This window comes from Octopus bimaculoides, chromosome 2 (assembly GCF_046866305.1).
Source record: "Octopus bimaculoides isolate indiv1 chromosome 2, ASM4686630v1, whole genome shotgun sequence".
Taxonomy (NCBI): Eukaryota; Metazoa; Mollusca; class Cephalopoda; order Octopoda; family Octopodidae; genus Octopus; species Octopus bimaculoides.
This window is the reverse complement of record NC_142929.1, coordinates 29,409,481-29,426,297: the sequence shown is the minus strand read 5'-3', so window position 1 is coordinate 29,426,297 and position 16,817 is coordinate 29,409,481. Positions and strand designations below refer to the sequence as shown.

Here is a 16,817-nt window from a genome sequence, read left to right as displayed (position 1 = left end):
AAAATGTTTTGACATTTTAGAGAAGACTCTTGAAATGACTAAGTGGGGAAACTGGTCGTTATTATTTGCACAAAGTTATACGCAAGCAAAACAAATATATTACAAATATAAATCTGGATGCCAAAGTTGAAATTAATCCGAATTTCAAAGAATAAAAACTTAGAGTTAAGTCTTTTAAGTGTCCTAGATTCATACTATCTACTTATTTTCATGCCATAAAGAAACTCGATTCTTAAGTGTTTCATGAATTAATAGTTTTGTAGAACTTTTTAATGAAGAATAGATTTGAAGTTGGTAATTTATAAGAAAATTGTCCAAAATAATATCTTAAAATTCAGTTAATATCAGTTTCTGAGTCAGTAAAATGAAAATTCAGCCCAGTTTTGCTTTTCATCTTATATAAATTTGTTCAAATTGATTTAAATATTAAGATTGAAATATAAATACGGATTATATGTTATGTAGCAGTAATTAAATCTTTTCTCTAATTTCTTACTAAATACATTCAGTTTGTAAAAAATGAATTTTTTAACTACACGATGAAAGCAAGAGCCTGAAAAATTTATTTCACAGTGCTCAGAAAGATTATGAAAGAGATATTATTTGGTAATAAATAGTTACTCACTGTGAGAACAAGTATTAACTTAAACACTTGAAATTAAAGTCAGTCACACATTTAAGAACTGTTAGAAATGAAACTGAATGCATTTAACTGATAATAAACTCATTTTTAAGGTTTTACCCTTGTTTTAAGCTGTTAATGTTTAATGAAAAAATAGCATCTTTTATTACCTGTATCTTTGAGAAAATTGTTATTACTTGCAGAAACCGCCCTCCGTGCGTTTTTCTTCTTTTTTTTTGTTTTGTTTTTCTTGTTTGCTATATAATTTTTACACATTCGATTCTCCATTTGAATCATTTTTTTTATATGATGAGCCTAATTTCTTTGTATCTTTATTCGTCCAGTAGTAGTCACTCAATAAATAAATTCGAAATAAAAGCAAGCACTCAAAGATAGAATTTATGAAGAAATCGGGTTTTATGTTGATTTAACCTAGCCACGTAAAAGTTTTTAATTTATCGTATATACACATGTCAGTTGGTTTCGTAACTTTGCATGTCTGTGAACTGGAATGCACACCTCATATGTATTAAAAAAAAAACATTTCCAAAAATCTTACTGTAGGTTCGAACATATGTGACTGCCTAATTTATTGTTTGCTGTGCATTACTTTATCGTCGATTTTATAAGTTTGTACATTTAATAACCTTTATAAACATACAATTACAGATGTACAGAGATGCGGAAATGTTATTTTTATACCCGTCCATCAACTGAACTAGAATAACATGAACAGTGATCTCAGCCTAAGAATTGACTAACGGAAGCTTTCTACTTCTTCAACAACACCCTAAAAATATGAAATAATACTGGATTCAACATAATTTGGCTGAAACTGCATTAAACTTATAATTTGGACAAATATTTTTACTGATATGTTTGTTGAAAGTAACGTCAAAGAGTATAAGAGAGAGAGTGAGAAGTAGGAAGGAACGAAATTTCGCTGTGAATGAAAAGTAGTTTAGTTTTCTGCAGTCGGAATCTTCAATAATAAAAGATGTCTCAAAACCACATTTTGATAAAAAAATTTTATTACAATATATGAAATTTCTAGACAGTGTAGACTTTAGAAATTGCTTTTGCTTAGTAAAAAGTTAAATACCCCAACTAATTAATAAGAAGCTTTCTTTATTTTAGTTTACATTTTTGTTGTTCTGCTTTGTCTTTAGTTTCATTTGTACTTTGGTTGTCTCATAATGTAACATAACTGTTATAATAGTATATGTCTATATGTAGTGAAAGTAATATCACAATACAATACATTTACTCCTATCATTGAAAGATAAATAACAACTGAATTATCTTCTAGTATAACTCAAAATGAAAATGTTGTAGTTTATTATTTAGTCATTTGCTTCATGATCATTCTTATTGAATTTCCTCCTAAGAGATTCAACGCGATGTTACATTATATTAATTTCCTTAAGTTACAAGGTACAGTATACTGTTTAAATAGTGTAGTGTGCTTACTGATCCAGTTGTTACTCTCTAAAGCAGCATACATACAACCTATTATTTTAGAGTCTATCATACGTTATCTATCATTGGAAAATAATTAGGTATTATTCATAACCTGACGTTTAATTAGCTTGATGATATCACTATGTACTTTTAAGTTTCATATTTATTCTACTAAATTTTTTAACTATGTATACTGTTCTGACAAGAGATTTGTTTTCTTCTTCAGATTTATTTACCATCAACATCTATTATATTTAGACACCTATTAAACGAGAAACAGACACTTCGAATAACTCAAATACCGAAAACAAATTATATAAGTAGACACAAATAAATAAATGAAAGAAAGAAAGAAGTTAACACTCATATCTTTCAATGTAATTCTAAATACAGCAGACACAGTAGAATTGTCAAGAAATATATCATCAATAAAATTTTTTTTTTCGTGCTAAGTGCTCGAAAAGACTTTTTTTTTTTTTAAATCAATTCATGTCTGGATTAACTGTAAATTTTAGTGTTGCCATAGTCGATGTCCAGCTGATATCCTATAGAGACTATATAAGTTTTAAAATATACTGATCATATCTATGGCAGATATTTCAACATGCGAGATATGATGAAGTAAAGACATGTTATGCATTACAAAAGTTATTGTTTTGAAATTTTGAAGAAATATGCAAAAAAATAGACCATTAATTTTGGACATGGTTCCTCATGTTGCTCTTCCGGAAAGCGGGTAAATTTTAACAACTTAAAATCTTAAATCACGATCCACATATATGTATAATATTCTTCTAATTATATATATTTAATTTGACACTTTAATCCGTCAGACTATTCCTCTCTTCATTTTTCTGTTCCATTCTCTTTACATTTTTATTGAATACAGCCCCTCAATTCAGGTCTTTAAATTTCTTTGTTGCTTTTATTTTCCAACAAACGTTTTATATTTTTAATTGTTTAAGTATTCTTTTCAACGCCTGCCCGCACCTACCCCTCTCAAACAACTTGCTTTTCGAGGCATTGAAGTATCCTCTCCCTCCCCCACCTTAAGCTAATTCAACAGACCTGAGTTTTCATTTCTCTCAACATTCTCGCTCTTGACCTTATAACTAAATTCAATCATACAGTAGTCCTTCCTACGTGGTGCAGCTTTCATCATTTATCATTCCTACTTCACTCCATCTAAAATATCAACTTCAATAATTTGGCCGACGCAAAATGTCACTTCTTTCATCGGACTCTACTGGTTTACTATTTGATGTAGATTTTCTTGACTATCTTTGTCACTGTTGGATTTTGATATATATCGTTGCCTTATTCAAATTGACTAGAAAAAGGGCATTAGGTAGAAATAAAGACAGCAGTGTGAAAATGAGCTGCAAAAGGGAAGGAAATTTGAGGTTTTACTAAAAGTTTGATTCGGGGGAAAAGCGTTAAAGTACGGAATGTCCATTGAGGACACAATACTTGGCAATAAAAACAAGATTAGATCAAATGCTAAAACATCTGTTCCGTTCACCGAGAAAATTTTCATTATGACTTATTTACAGACTGCTTTATTTTTTCTGCTGCAGAAAAAATACAGTGCCTGGTGTGACATTTCTAACAATGGAAATTAAACAATGCACCAAACTACCTAAAGAATTTAAATGAATTTTTGGATAATGTAGAAGTAGAATATATATATACACAAGAATACTGCTTCGTTTTTGCTTCAGTTAAAAGATCAAGGTGTGATAGCTAACTTAAAGGAATACTTTCTAAGAGCCTTGAAGCAATTTATTAAAAAAAATTGAACGGGAGCATGAGAGACTAATGAAAACGTTCAGCATTATAAATGCTGTGAGTAACATAACCGAATCGTGAGATGATATAGAATCTTCAATCATGAACGGTGTTTTGGAAAGCATATGAGCACACTGTATCCATGACTTTATCAATTTTTATGCTATCAGCAAGTTAATATGTTCAAGGTATTCGGGCACTAGTAAAGAATGTAAGATTTGAATAGGTCGTAAAGGATGTAGTTGCTAGAATCCCATACGGAAATTTTATTTAATGAAAAGCTGATGCTTTTGGAACAAGAGCAAGCTTCAGAGCAAGAAGAGAATAGAGGAGCTTTTCACACTTTAATTTAATGCAACAAAATATACTTAAAGAGTTGACTAAAGAAAGGTCTGTGACTAGTTGTTGATGATCCTAATTGTGCACGTAAAAAACATTACAAGACAAATAGATATGGAGCTCAGTTTGACCACTGAAGCAGTTTTCTGATTATGATGATCTACTCCCTTTTATTTCCAGTAGCAAGCATCATCTTGTAATGTAAATATTAGACTATAATATTACTGCACTCTTGTCCATTCCTGCGTATTTCTGGAATATTATTTTTTATGTATACTTAGAGTGCTTGTTTAAACGCTCACTTTTGTTTCCGTGAAAAAAGTGATTGCATTATTTTTTCTATATCGGAATATTTCTTAATATATAACATAGTAATCAGCGTAGAAATTGCACCACGGCAAGATTTTCAGGATCGTAAAATTTCTTAACGCACAGAACAACAACATTTGAAAAGAAGTACATTATATATGAAATTATATAGATTAGGACTTAGACTGATTAGATTAAGAGCACATATAAGAGAGAAAAATAGATACAGAGGGAGAGAAAGAGGAGAAAATGGTGACCAAGCTAGTCAATGCATAAAGTATTTCATTAGAAAGAGAAGATTCCTGTATCGGCTCTTGGAGTTTCTCGTAAAAAAAGTATTCAAATGATTAAAAAAGGAAGCAGCGTGACAATATATGAGCAATAATGTTCGTAAACACATGGAAATATAATTAAACACTGAGATTTAATTCGTAGAAAATGTTTTACGTATTCATCTATTATTTTACCCACGTGATATATTAACGTGCAAAAACGTAATATTTTCATATCTTTTGTGTCTTAAATGTAAAAGCCAGGAAGGCTACTATCGTTAATGCAGACTGGGAACTGATAAATAACAGCAAGTAAATAGATGAATATAACATGATTGGTATGTGACAGCTGAAAAGATGAGTGCCTGAATCAGTTTCTTACACATTTTGGCAACCACTCAAATTTCGGTGAATAATTATTTTTACGAATGTTTTCTTGTATACTGCTCTGCTGTTTCCCTTCATCTTTCGCTTGAACAATTAGTAAAGTGTAACAGTAACGTTTCAAGAAGCTTCCGCTTTTAATAACAACAATAATAATAATGATAATAATAATAATAATCATGGCGGTGCTCCAGCATGGCCACAGTCTTAGGGCTGAAACGTATAAAAGAATAATGTGTTACAAATAGAACGAAGTATAAACCAGCTTGTAAGTGAAAGCGGTAAGCTAGCACAAAAAGAATATAAATGCAGTCCTAAATGCTTTGGTACAACATACAGTGCGCTGTTAACAAAACTTGTGGATTTGAAGTGGCAGGAAAGTGGTATTAACACGGTCAAGAGGCTGTCATAACGGATGGTAATTACAAGATTTTATTCTGTAGACGTCAATCATACTATCGAAGCAAGGAAACCAGATATATCCGCTGTGGTCAGAAAAAAAAAAGATGTGTTTAAGACCAAAAACTTTTCAATACCATATGATGATAGAGTGGGTATCAATGAAATTGAGAAAATTAAAGAACAGCAGGAAATTTCGACAGTGTCACGTGACAACTTGTTGGGGCAGCCTGCTGGAGCCTAGCAGCAGGTATAAAAAAGGGGAATTTGACAAGACATTCAGTCGGACGCTAACACTCGTTGATGCGCATCGAAGAGGCCAGGGAATAGAAGAAAGAAGACACCTCCGAAAGGGGGGGCTCCGCCACGTCAAAACGGTAGAGGAGTAGGGGCCGAAACCGGACGTGGTTCCTCCTGATGATGTCTTGAGCTAACTGGATCCTATAAAGGAGCTGTTGTGGTAGCAGACCACGAAACATGGTTGAAATTCCAGGTGAAGAGATTGTGGCACACAAAGACGAAAACTGTTTCTGTGGTACAACACTTGAAATTAAGTCCTACAAGTTGTCACAAATTTCTATAAAGTATTTGATGTGTTTCAGTTCACCTCATTATACAAACCCTGGTGTTGTTATCTACCCCAGGTGAACTTCTATTGGATGGCCCTTTTAGGCATTCTAATCATGACATTGCACATACCGAGTACTACAAAATCTAAATTGCCTTAGACTTTTTTTATGATGACAGAATGTAATTTGAAAGTAATTTGGCTGCTGTTTCTCTTTTATCACGTAACTCTGAATGGGCTCATTTGTTGGCTCGTCACACATCCAGATAGTACATGAAGAAGAATTAGCGTCCTTGATGCTCTTCTCCTAAATAACAGGTTTGAAAATTTTAATAAAACTATGCATGTCAAATCAGGTATAAGTCTTATAAGCATGGAATAAAAGAATATATAAATGAAGAGTAAGTTAAGTTTAATTACTTTTAAAATAGATGGTTTCGATAAATGTTTAGTAGACGTTTCCTCATCATCGAAAAATTCATAGAATTTAATCTTTTATATCGGTTTCAAATTTTGACACAAGGCCAGAAATTTCGATCCCATCGTTCAACTGATACTTATTCCCCGAAAGGATGAAAAGAAAAATCGACCTCGGCGAAATTTGCACTCGGAGCGTAAAGACAGACGAAATGCCGCTAAGTATTTTGCTCGGCGTGCTAACGGTTCTGCCAGCTCACAGCCTTAATTCAATCTTTTACATTAACTGGATTTTCCGTTGTAAATTACAAACCAAAATTCACGAGGAAGAAAGAATGGCACCAAACATTGCCAAAAATTAGTAAAAACTTATGAAGTAGAATCGAATCATAAGACAGGTAAATTGTATGTGCATCATGCTAATATTAATTTTACATCTACAATACTATTATTGTCTTATTTCATTCTTTAAGTTAAATTATTTTAGAAAACATACCAGTAGTTATAGACTGTATGAAGAAAACTACAAGTTGAACATATCAATTTCACTTGATGTTCTACAAAACTATATAAGGTCGTAAATGATAGAGGTTGCAAGATCGTTTAAGTAAACAACAGTCTCCTCGTTTATTTGATGATTTTTTATTGTTTTCTTTGCTTTTTGTACTGCAAAATTGAACGAGCTTATGTTCTGTTAGAAGAGGTGAATGCTAATGTTTTTGGAAGACAAACAGCATCAGTTTCACTCTTGTCATTAGTATTGGTATTTAAAAGGCAGCAATTATAGAACTGACTTTCAAAATATTCACAAAACTTAATGAAAGTTTGCCCGAGACATTTAAAACGAGCACAGATGCATTTCTTTCAAGCATTCCACATCAGGCATCTGTAAAAGGCTACTGCCAGAGCAAAGCAAAGCAGCATTCGCCAATTTGTTGACCATCCAATCAGAGAAGCTGTTGTCAAGACAAACCCACATGCAAATAAAGTATTCAGAGATACAAAAGTAATAAAATACTCGACTCTAAAAAATTTGCTCCAGTATGATCTTAGTGATAATTGTTAAAATAAGCTAAATGAACTAGAAAAAAAAAAACTAACCCAAACCTTATCGCAACACTCGATTTCTCTCTTTAATTTCATGTTGTTTTCTTTGTCTGAAGTATTGGTCCCAGTTTCCTTTCCATTATTTAACTTCTCAATTTTGTCCGTTTCCAATCATTTAGACAGTTCACGATTCAAGGAGGCAGCTACTTACTTAGATATCTGTCAAGTTATCTAGCTTGTGTAATTTTGATTTAAGTTTGTCGGTTTCTCTCCTCCAGTATTTTCTTGTTTCTTTTCAGACAGATTTTTAAGCAAGCTGAATATCAAGTTATATAAGAAGAAAAATGCACATAAGTAACTAGTTAACATGCTAATATTTATGCTTTTATGTCTACTTAATTATTTGTCTGTATGTTAACTTTAAGTAATCAGACACGTGACCTTGTGGTTATGCAATTGGGCTCCCGATCATTAGTTCGTGGGTTCGGTTCTCGGTCCGGGAAGTTTGTGTGCCCTTGAGTAAAGTACTTTAATTTCTGTTACTCCATTTCGCTCAGCTAGTGAAAATCAGCATTACGACTGACAGAATACAACAAGCAGTATTACATTCGTGGCCAACCAGCGTCTATGAACAATGAACTGTTAGATTTCATCTTTACCATTTGCCGGTTATTGTATTTTCCTATTTTCTATAGTATCGCCTTCATTCAGAGATATTTAGTTTTATTTTATTTTATAGATAATTAGACATCTAGGTAATTATGTAACGTGCTAAATATCTTCTGCTTACTGTTTGTCTATATGTATGTCGGCGTGCTATTTATCGGACTCATTCATCCTTTGATCTGCACCTCTCCGATTTTTTCATACAGAACAGCAGAGATAAATATCTAGCGAATGTAGCTTGATATTTATCTATGCTTGTGTATTATTTTGAATGGTTGCTTCCTGTGTTTTTATTTGTTTTTTTTACATGCAGCAACATATAGAAAAAGAGATAAAACATTATATCGTAGAGAAGAATGGGTTCCGACAGTTTAAAATTCTCATGGTACACCGTATGTTACGAAGGCAGTTCTATGAATTCATCAAGGATTGAAGGTCCAAGGCAAAGAAATACAAATATATTTCTAGACAGATCGGTAGTACACACATGCTTCAAATAGGTATCACTTTTATTCCTATTTTCTTTCTCACGCCTTTTCTTTGATTAAGTGTTCACCTGAAACGTCAGTCAACTTTTCCATTACTTTTCTTCTTCGGCGTACTCCTCATTGTGCACAACTTATATTTTCTTTCTTTTTGTGGGTTTGCATTCTATCTATAGCTTTTCAAATTTTTACCTACCTGTCGTAACCTATCACGTCCATCTGTCCGTCTCTTTCTCCTTTCAATATAACTTACACACACAAAAAGCGAGTAACAGATAGATGGAAGCCACACTCGTTGACGCCCTCAACATGAGAACTTTGAATTCTGTGACTTTTAATCGAATGTTGATACCTATCAGCTTATGGCTTAGTTTCAGAGAACGTTCTTACAGTTCGAGTAAATTCAATCTTTCTATCTATCTTTCCATTTTCAGTAGACGAAGCAAATTCTGAGATAAAGACGCGCGTGTTTTCGATTATTAATATATATATATGTAAAACTAGTTTGTTGAGCACTTTTGGTAGATCTTTGTTTTTAAAATGCATTCCCCATGTACTTTAAATAACTAGATATTTAATCAGATTAGTATGCACATAAACATCTCGCTCTCTCTCCATCTCCACACACTCACACACATATACATATATGAGAGATAGAAAGAGGGGACTTATGTATGACTATTGTTCTGTTTCGTCTTTATCCCATATTTGTTTCATTCCCTTTACCACGAAAATATTATCATGTTACTCTCTCTCTCTATTAATTTCTTAAAGAAATTTCTTAAAGAAATTAATACAAAACACATTGATGGTAATTTTGTAAGAGCAGAATGTAAGATTTACAATGATTTAAAACATTTGTTACTTAAATATAAAATTACATTGGCATTTATTACCACTTCGTCTTCATTTTCTCTAGCCTTATCAGAAGTAAATCGAATATTTTCACTAAATTTATTGAGTTCTCAAATAGTTAAAGAAAACCACATAATTTCGAAAAGAACATATTCAATTTGACTGGTACTACTTTTATTAATTCTGAGAGAGTAAGAGATAAAGAGAAAGGATAAAATGCAAAGAAGGTAATTAAATGTAACTAAATACTACAAGTAATTTTGTCTGTCACTCTACTGATTTTATCACTCACCCCACGGTACCTTTTACTAGATTTATGTAAAGACATTGAAAAATTACACATGCAGTTGAGGAGTTTCATAATAGGAGCTGCCACGAATTTAGCTAAGAAGTGTAGGCATGGCTGTGTGGTTAAGAAATCCGCTTTCCATCCGCGTGGTTCTTGATTCTATCCTACTGTAAGGCACTCTGAGAAAGAACCTTCTGTGGTTGTCTAATATCTTGTGAACAAACATTTGGTAAATGGAAACTATGTAGAACCTCGTCGCGTGCACATGATCGCGCATGTATCAATGTGTGTGTATGTGTCCGAATGATTAGAAAGTTCACTTCCAAATAACGGGGTTCCGGGTTCGATTCTACTGCGTGATATGTTGGGCGAATGTAAGATTTTTTGGCCTGGATTGGGCCCATATCTTGTGAGTGAAACTGAGTAGACGGAAAGTGTACAGAAATCCGCTGGGTAGATTGAATTTGTAATTCGAAAGAACAACCTCGCCCTTGTGTCACGCTGATTCCGCATAAGAATTACGTTAAGGCAGGCCATACTTGTCTATGGAATTCTAAACTAATCAAACTTTAACTCAGGAGCAAGTAATTCAGTTCATCAAAAAAACCTCGGATACGGACGTGTGTGTCTGAGCATATATATATATATATATATATATATATATATATATATATATCATTGCAACAACAAAGGTATCACTTTCCAACCAAATAAAGTACCATAAAGGAAGAATTATAAATAAGAAATAGTGGTACAACAAGGCACCAATGTTTGCTGGAAATAGCAGTCGATAACTACACGACGCTATGTGAAGCTTCACTGAAAATATATACTGGCAAAGATGTATGCGGGCAGCGAAGAGCTTTAAAAATTTCTGTCTTACCTCTAGGAAGAACATCGATACCTGGCGGCAGTCCTTGAGGCGGCTGGGCTAGGCCCGGATTTCCGCGGTTGGATCAAGGCCATTTATGGTGGCATCAAATCCACGGTTCAGGTGAACGGTTACCTGTCGGAGCCGTTTGAGATCAGGCGTTCAGTCCGTCAAGGGTGCCCCCTGTCTCCGCTTCTGTATGTTCTGTCTCTCGAGCCATTGCTGCGGAGGTTGGAGAAGTTGGGAAGCACCACTAATGAAATCGGATGTGGTAAAGGTGTTTCGGCGTATGCGGATGACGTCACCATCACCGTATCCAAGATGACTCAGCTACCTCGCGTAGCAGAGGCAATCAGAAGATACGAGACGGTGGCAGGGGCAAAAGTTAACATGGACAAGTCTGTAGGTTTGCGGCTCGGCACCTGGAGCAGCAAGCCGATAACGTCCAGTGTTGTTGGACACTGGACGGATGGCCCTGTTAAGTTGCTCGGAGTTTGGTTTGGTCCGGACTCCCAGACGGAGAAAAATTGGAGCGAGGTGACGAACAGGGTAGAAGCGCTATCCCGGACTTGGTCTGGAAGGGCGCTGTCCCTGAAAGGAAGGGCGGAGGTGGTGCAGACGTTTATTGCGTCAGTTATCACCTACCGCCTCACCGTCGTCCCCTGCCCTGATTTGTGGCTAAACAAGCTGGTTCGGATTCTCTTCCGCTTTTTGTGGAGGGGAAAGCCGCTTGTGAGGCGCTCCGTGTGCTGTCAGGAACCGTTAAAGGGTGGCCTAGGGATGCCGTGGTTGTTGATGTGCAAATATGCACTGAGACTAAGGCATCTCTGGTCTTACCTGGATGGTGGTCAGGTGTGGAATTTGCTCGCCGAGGAATTCTTTCCACGACCAGCCTCTCTAGAGGGATTTAAACCCGGTTTAATTAAAAGACAGAAATCGACTGAATGGCAAAAGGAATGCCGGCAGGCACTTGAGCTAATCCACAAGGCGGGTAAGGCCGGCAGCGGGAATACCACCTCTGCGTTTTACAAAGGGTTGGTAGAGTTTAAAAGTGACGACGTGCTAGGAGAGACACTGGGGCTCGATGAGAACCAGCTATCCAACCTGTTTCGGAACACTTTCAGGGCGGGGTATTTGGATAATTACCAAAGATCCCTGAATTGGCAGTGTTTCAGGTATGCTTTACCAGTCCACGAGAAATTGTCCAGGCACGGGATTTCAGTGCCACCCGAATGTCCAAGATGCGGGCAGGAGAAGGAAACCATCCTGCACGCTCTTGTTCAGTGCACCCATCTTTCGGAGATGACAATTTACGTCGAACACGTGCTGTCGCACCTAGGAAGAGTACAGCTATCGGCTGAGTCTGTGATTAAGAATGCACCGCCCGCCGGACTACCTAAGGAAGGTGAGGCTTGTTTCCTATGTACAGTCGCAGTTATGAAAGAGTGTGCATGGAGAACTCGAATGCAAGGTATGAAGACAAGAACCTTCATCTCCGGCCCTGGAATGCTATACTATTTCAGGTACCACCTGAAAAGCAAGATAGGGCTGGAGAGAAGACACCTGTCTAGAAGAGTATATGAGGAAAGATGGAAGGAAGTAGGAAGGAAGTTGCGAGTGAGCGGCCCTACTTAAAACTTTCCTGAAAAAATACAAAGGTGTAGACTGGTGTACCCTGGAATTAGGTGTAAACCATTGGTAATATTCCAAGTTTTGTAGAAAAATTTTTAAATATATATATTTTTAAACGTATATTTTTTCAAAAAAAGCTAAAAAGACTCACTAAATGACAATTCTTAAATGTTTGTAGTGTCCTGTATTGTCCAATCTATGTAAGATATTATTATCGTAATAAAGAGAATTAGGAAGAACATCGATAAAAATGGATAACCCAGAATGGATAATCTAGGACCCGAGTTTCAAACTTTCCAAAGTACCGTTGTTATCATAAATTTGATTAGTTCTTACCCGCTTGATTCACCTGTGACGAAATTTGGTATTTCCAGTAAACATTGGTGCCTTGTTGTACTACTATTTCTTATTTATAATTCTACCTTCACGGTACTTTATTTGGCTGGAAAGTGATACTATTGTATTGCAATGACATTTAAAATTTTTATAGAAAACTTTTTCACTGATCTCGGTTGTTAACGGTTAGGCATTCAGCCGAATATACTTGCAAGATGTAGCGATATTTTAAAATTCTAGGTCCATTTTGGATATCCATTCTGGGTTGTGCATTTTTTTTTTTTTTGTGATCTTCCTAGAGGTAAGACGAATATTTTTAAAGTTCGCTGCGCACATAATCTTTGTCAGTATATATTTCAGTGAAGCTTTACATAGCGTCGTATAGTTATCGACTGCTATTTCCAGCAAACATTGGTGCCTTTTTGTACTACTATTTCTTACCTATCTATATTCGATATAAACATCGATACGCTAAAAGAAAATATTGCTGGTGTGTGAATGATGTCCTTGCAATATTTGTTCTGTACTGAGCCACGCCTACTTCCATATCACTCACGCCGTGATAAAAACAGTAAACTGGTCATTGATCCAATAAAAGCATCCAGCCTACGGAGCTATTGTTCACCAATGATAATATAATTAGATAAATAAATACATAAGCAAACGTGTGCTTATGCTAATCTTCCTTTTTTATTCTTCCTTTGGCTTTTTTCATGTAATTTGGTTAAACTTCATCAGTCTGTTATTGAAAATGTTTGGGAACCGGTTACCTACGTCTACATGAATATATTGTTTTATCTTTTACTTGTTTTAGTCATTGAACTGTGACCAAGATGTATAGTTTTGACAAACAAATCTTCCCCAGTACTTTTTAAAAAGTCTGATGCTTATTCTAACGGTCAATTTTGCCGAACTGCTAAGTTAGGGAACGAAAACAAGCCAATATCGGGTGCCAAGCGGTGGAGGAAGACAAACACTCACACACACGTACGAGGGAGTGCTGAAAAGTTCTTGGCTTTAAGGTATCACGAAAGGCCTGGTTAGAGGCGCCACCTTCAGAGTTCTTGTACAGTGCTTGGAAAAACCAAAGGACCGCTGCAATAAGTGTGTGAATCTGAGAAGGGAATATGTTGAATAAAATTCTGTTTAACTGATTTTTCTGTATTTTCTTTTACCCAAAGCCAAAAACCTTTCAGCACTCCTCGTATATATATATATATATATATATATATATATATATATATATAGGAGCACTCCGTCAGTTACGACGACGAGGGTCTTAGCTGATACGATCAACGGAACAGCTTGCTCGTGAAATTAACGTGCAAGTGGCTGAGCACTCCCCAAACACGTGTATTCTTAACGCTGTTCTCAGGGAGATTCAGCGTGACACAGAGTGTGACAAGGCTGGCCCCTTTGAAATGCAGGTACGACGCATTTTTGCCAGTTGAGTGAAATAAAGCGTCTTGCTCAAGGACACAGCGCGTCGCCAGGAATTGAACTCACGACTTTACGATCGTGAGCTGAATGCCCTAACCACCAAGCCACGCGCCTTCACACACACACACACACACATTACATACACGACGGGCTTCTTTCAGTTTGTCTACCATATCCTCTTAAAAATCTTTGCTCGGCTTGAGTCTATAGTAGAAAACACTTGTCCAAGATGCCACACAGTAGAACTGAACTCATTATTGAGAATGTATGTAGAGAATGCATGAAAGCTATAGAATAGCAGAATCGTTAGATTGCAGTGCTAAATGCCTTGCATGCTTTAGTTACGTCTCTTCACATTTTGAGTTCAAATCTCGCTGAGATTAACTTTGCCTTTCATCCTTCCGAGGTCAATAAAATAAGTTCTCAAGTATAGGGGTCGATGGTATTATCGACTAATTCCTTCTAAAAATTGCTGGCCTTGAATCTAATTAAATACTATTTTTACGCATACAAGGCCATACCCCTTTACAGCAGATGCATAATTCACCAACGAGAACATGTAATGCATCTGTATAATATGTTTTGTTTTATGAGTTTATATCTTTCAAGTTTACAGTGAATGTAGGTTTTCAAATTATTTGTACACCAGCTTTAAGTATTTTATGTTGGCAGTTCATTGTTGTATTTGAATGATGTCATCGTCGGCTCGTGCTGGTTTCCGTGAAGAAATGACAGTGGCATGATTTTGATGAAGGTAGATCCCGAGTTACTAGGAAGTGACCCACGCATTCGGGTCGCGAAGACATTCTCTGCAGCACTTGAGAAATGTAACAAGCAGGATCAAGCAACGAAACTGCAAGGGACTAGCGTCAGCCCAGTTATTGCATGTGCTGCGCCTTCATAGCCAATCTGTCTGGTATTGCCTTCTTCGTCCGCTTGTTCTGCCGGTGAAAACTTTGGCTATTTTTTTTTCTACGTATGCCCCGCTAAATCCAACTAGATCAGTAGGAAAGAGTTCTCCTCGTGACGGTTTAACTGGAACCGGCTTGCTACTAAATCAGAGATTCAACTAAATATGACTGATCACCCAGGAGAAAGAAGATGGAGAGACAATGTATTGTGTATCGCTCAATGAAAGGTAGTAGCTCTACACAGCCTTTGAGCCTAGGATGTTGTAATAATGTCAAGGAAAGATTATTTCTGGAGTAGTTGCAGGTGGGTTTTGTTTTATTTATTTTTTAAAAAATCTTCTTACTTATTTCCATCATTGGACTATGACCATGCTGAGGCACCGGCTTGAAGGGTCTAGCCAAACAAATCAACCCCAATACTTGTCTAGTAATTATTCTATCGGGTTCCTTTGCCGAAGCGCTAAATTAAGTGGATGTAAGCAAACCAATACCAGTTGTCGAGCGGTGAGTGGTGGGTACGGATAAACACATACACAAATATATTTATACGACCAAATCTATTCACAAGGCTTTGGTAGATCCGAGTTTATGAAGCTATAGAAGACACTTGCCCAAGGTGTCACGCAATCGGACCGTATGGCCGGGAAGCAAACTTCAAAAAGAAAGGAGAAAAACAGCGAAAGTGAAAAATATATATAATCTGATTAAGACGGGTTAAATTATGGAATGAATGTATGTAATTAAAACCATATAATTCTTATATCTCAACGGAGATCTGAACTGATAAATATTTTTAAACAAAGTTCATTGTAGATAAAAGCTTATTGATCAGTACTGAGTGGCACTTCATCATAGCAAAAAAAAAAAAAAAAAAAATATATATATATATATAATAATAAATTGTACATAACAAACATGAAAATTCACAATTCTGTCACATTAATTTCCAATAAGGAGAAGAGTAAGATACAACTTATATGACTTACAGAAGACATATTGAAAGACGTTTTTTTCCCCTCTCTATCCAAATGTTGTTTACAGTCTGAACTGTTACAACGCCGTCTGTTGCACGACCACCGAATCATGTCTGATTAGAATAACAGCTGCTAAAAGGTGTAATGACACGAGACGTAAACACTTCTAACAGACACAAATACAAAACAATGTATATTAGAAGACAGACAGACATAGAAATACATACAATACTGTAATTTGTCTTGTATTTGTTATAGCCGTTTATTCTTCATAATTTGACACACATACACACATAACACGCACGCAATTGTTTCTAGCATAAGCTTAAACCTTGACATTTCGGGGAAATGTTGGTCGCTCGGTACTTTATTTTATCGACTGCTAAAGTATGATGGGCTAAGGTGACCTCGACGAGATTTGAACTCAAAGATTTGTAATATATCTATCTGACGTTCTAACGACTTTGTTAATTCAGCGCCTATTCTTATACAGGGTGGGGCAAAAGTCACGAAAAGATATAAAATTTGAATAAATATTTTAAATTATTTTTTAAATTTAGATGTGATTTTCCCCCACCAAGCTCATATATATATATATATAATATATATATATATATATATATATATGTATATATATATATATAATAATACTGGGGTACAGTAAGTTTAAAACAAAAAATAAAAACTTATTAAATATTGACACATTCGTGAATTTTGGCCCATCCGGTATTACACTGATACACATTTATGCA

At 35.5% G+C, this 16,817-nt stretch overlaps 1 long non-coding RNA gene across 1 annotated transcript; it reads right to left on the bottom strand.

The window, feature by feature from the left end:
* Positions 1-3,855: 3,855 nt before the first annotated feature.
* Positions 3,856-10,798, bottom strand: LOC149136900 (uncharacterized). Its single transcript, XR_016238441.1, has 2 exons — positions 7,661-10,798; positions 3,856-5,660 (listed from the first exon to the last, which is right to left on the bottom strand). It is a non-coding gene; the product is annotated as an uncharacterized LOC149136900 (long non-coding RNA).
* Between the last annotated feature and the right edge of the window lie 6,019 nt (positions 10,799-16,817).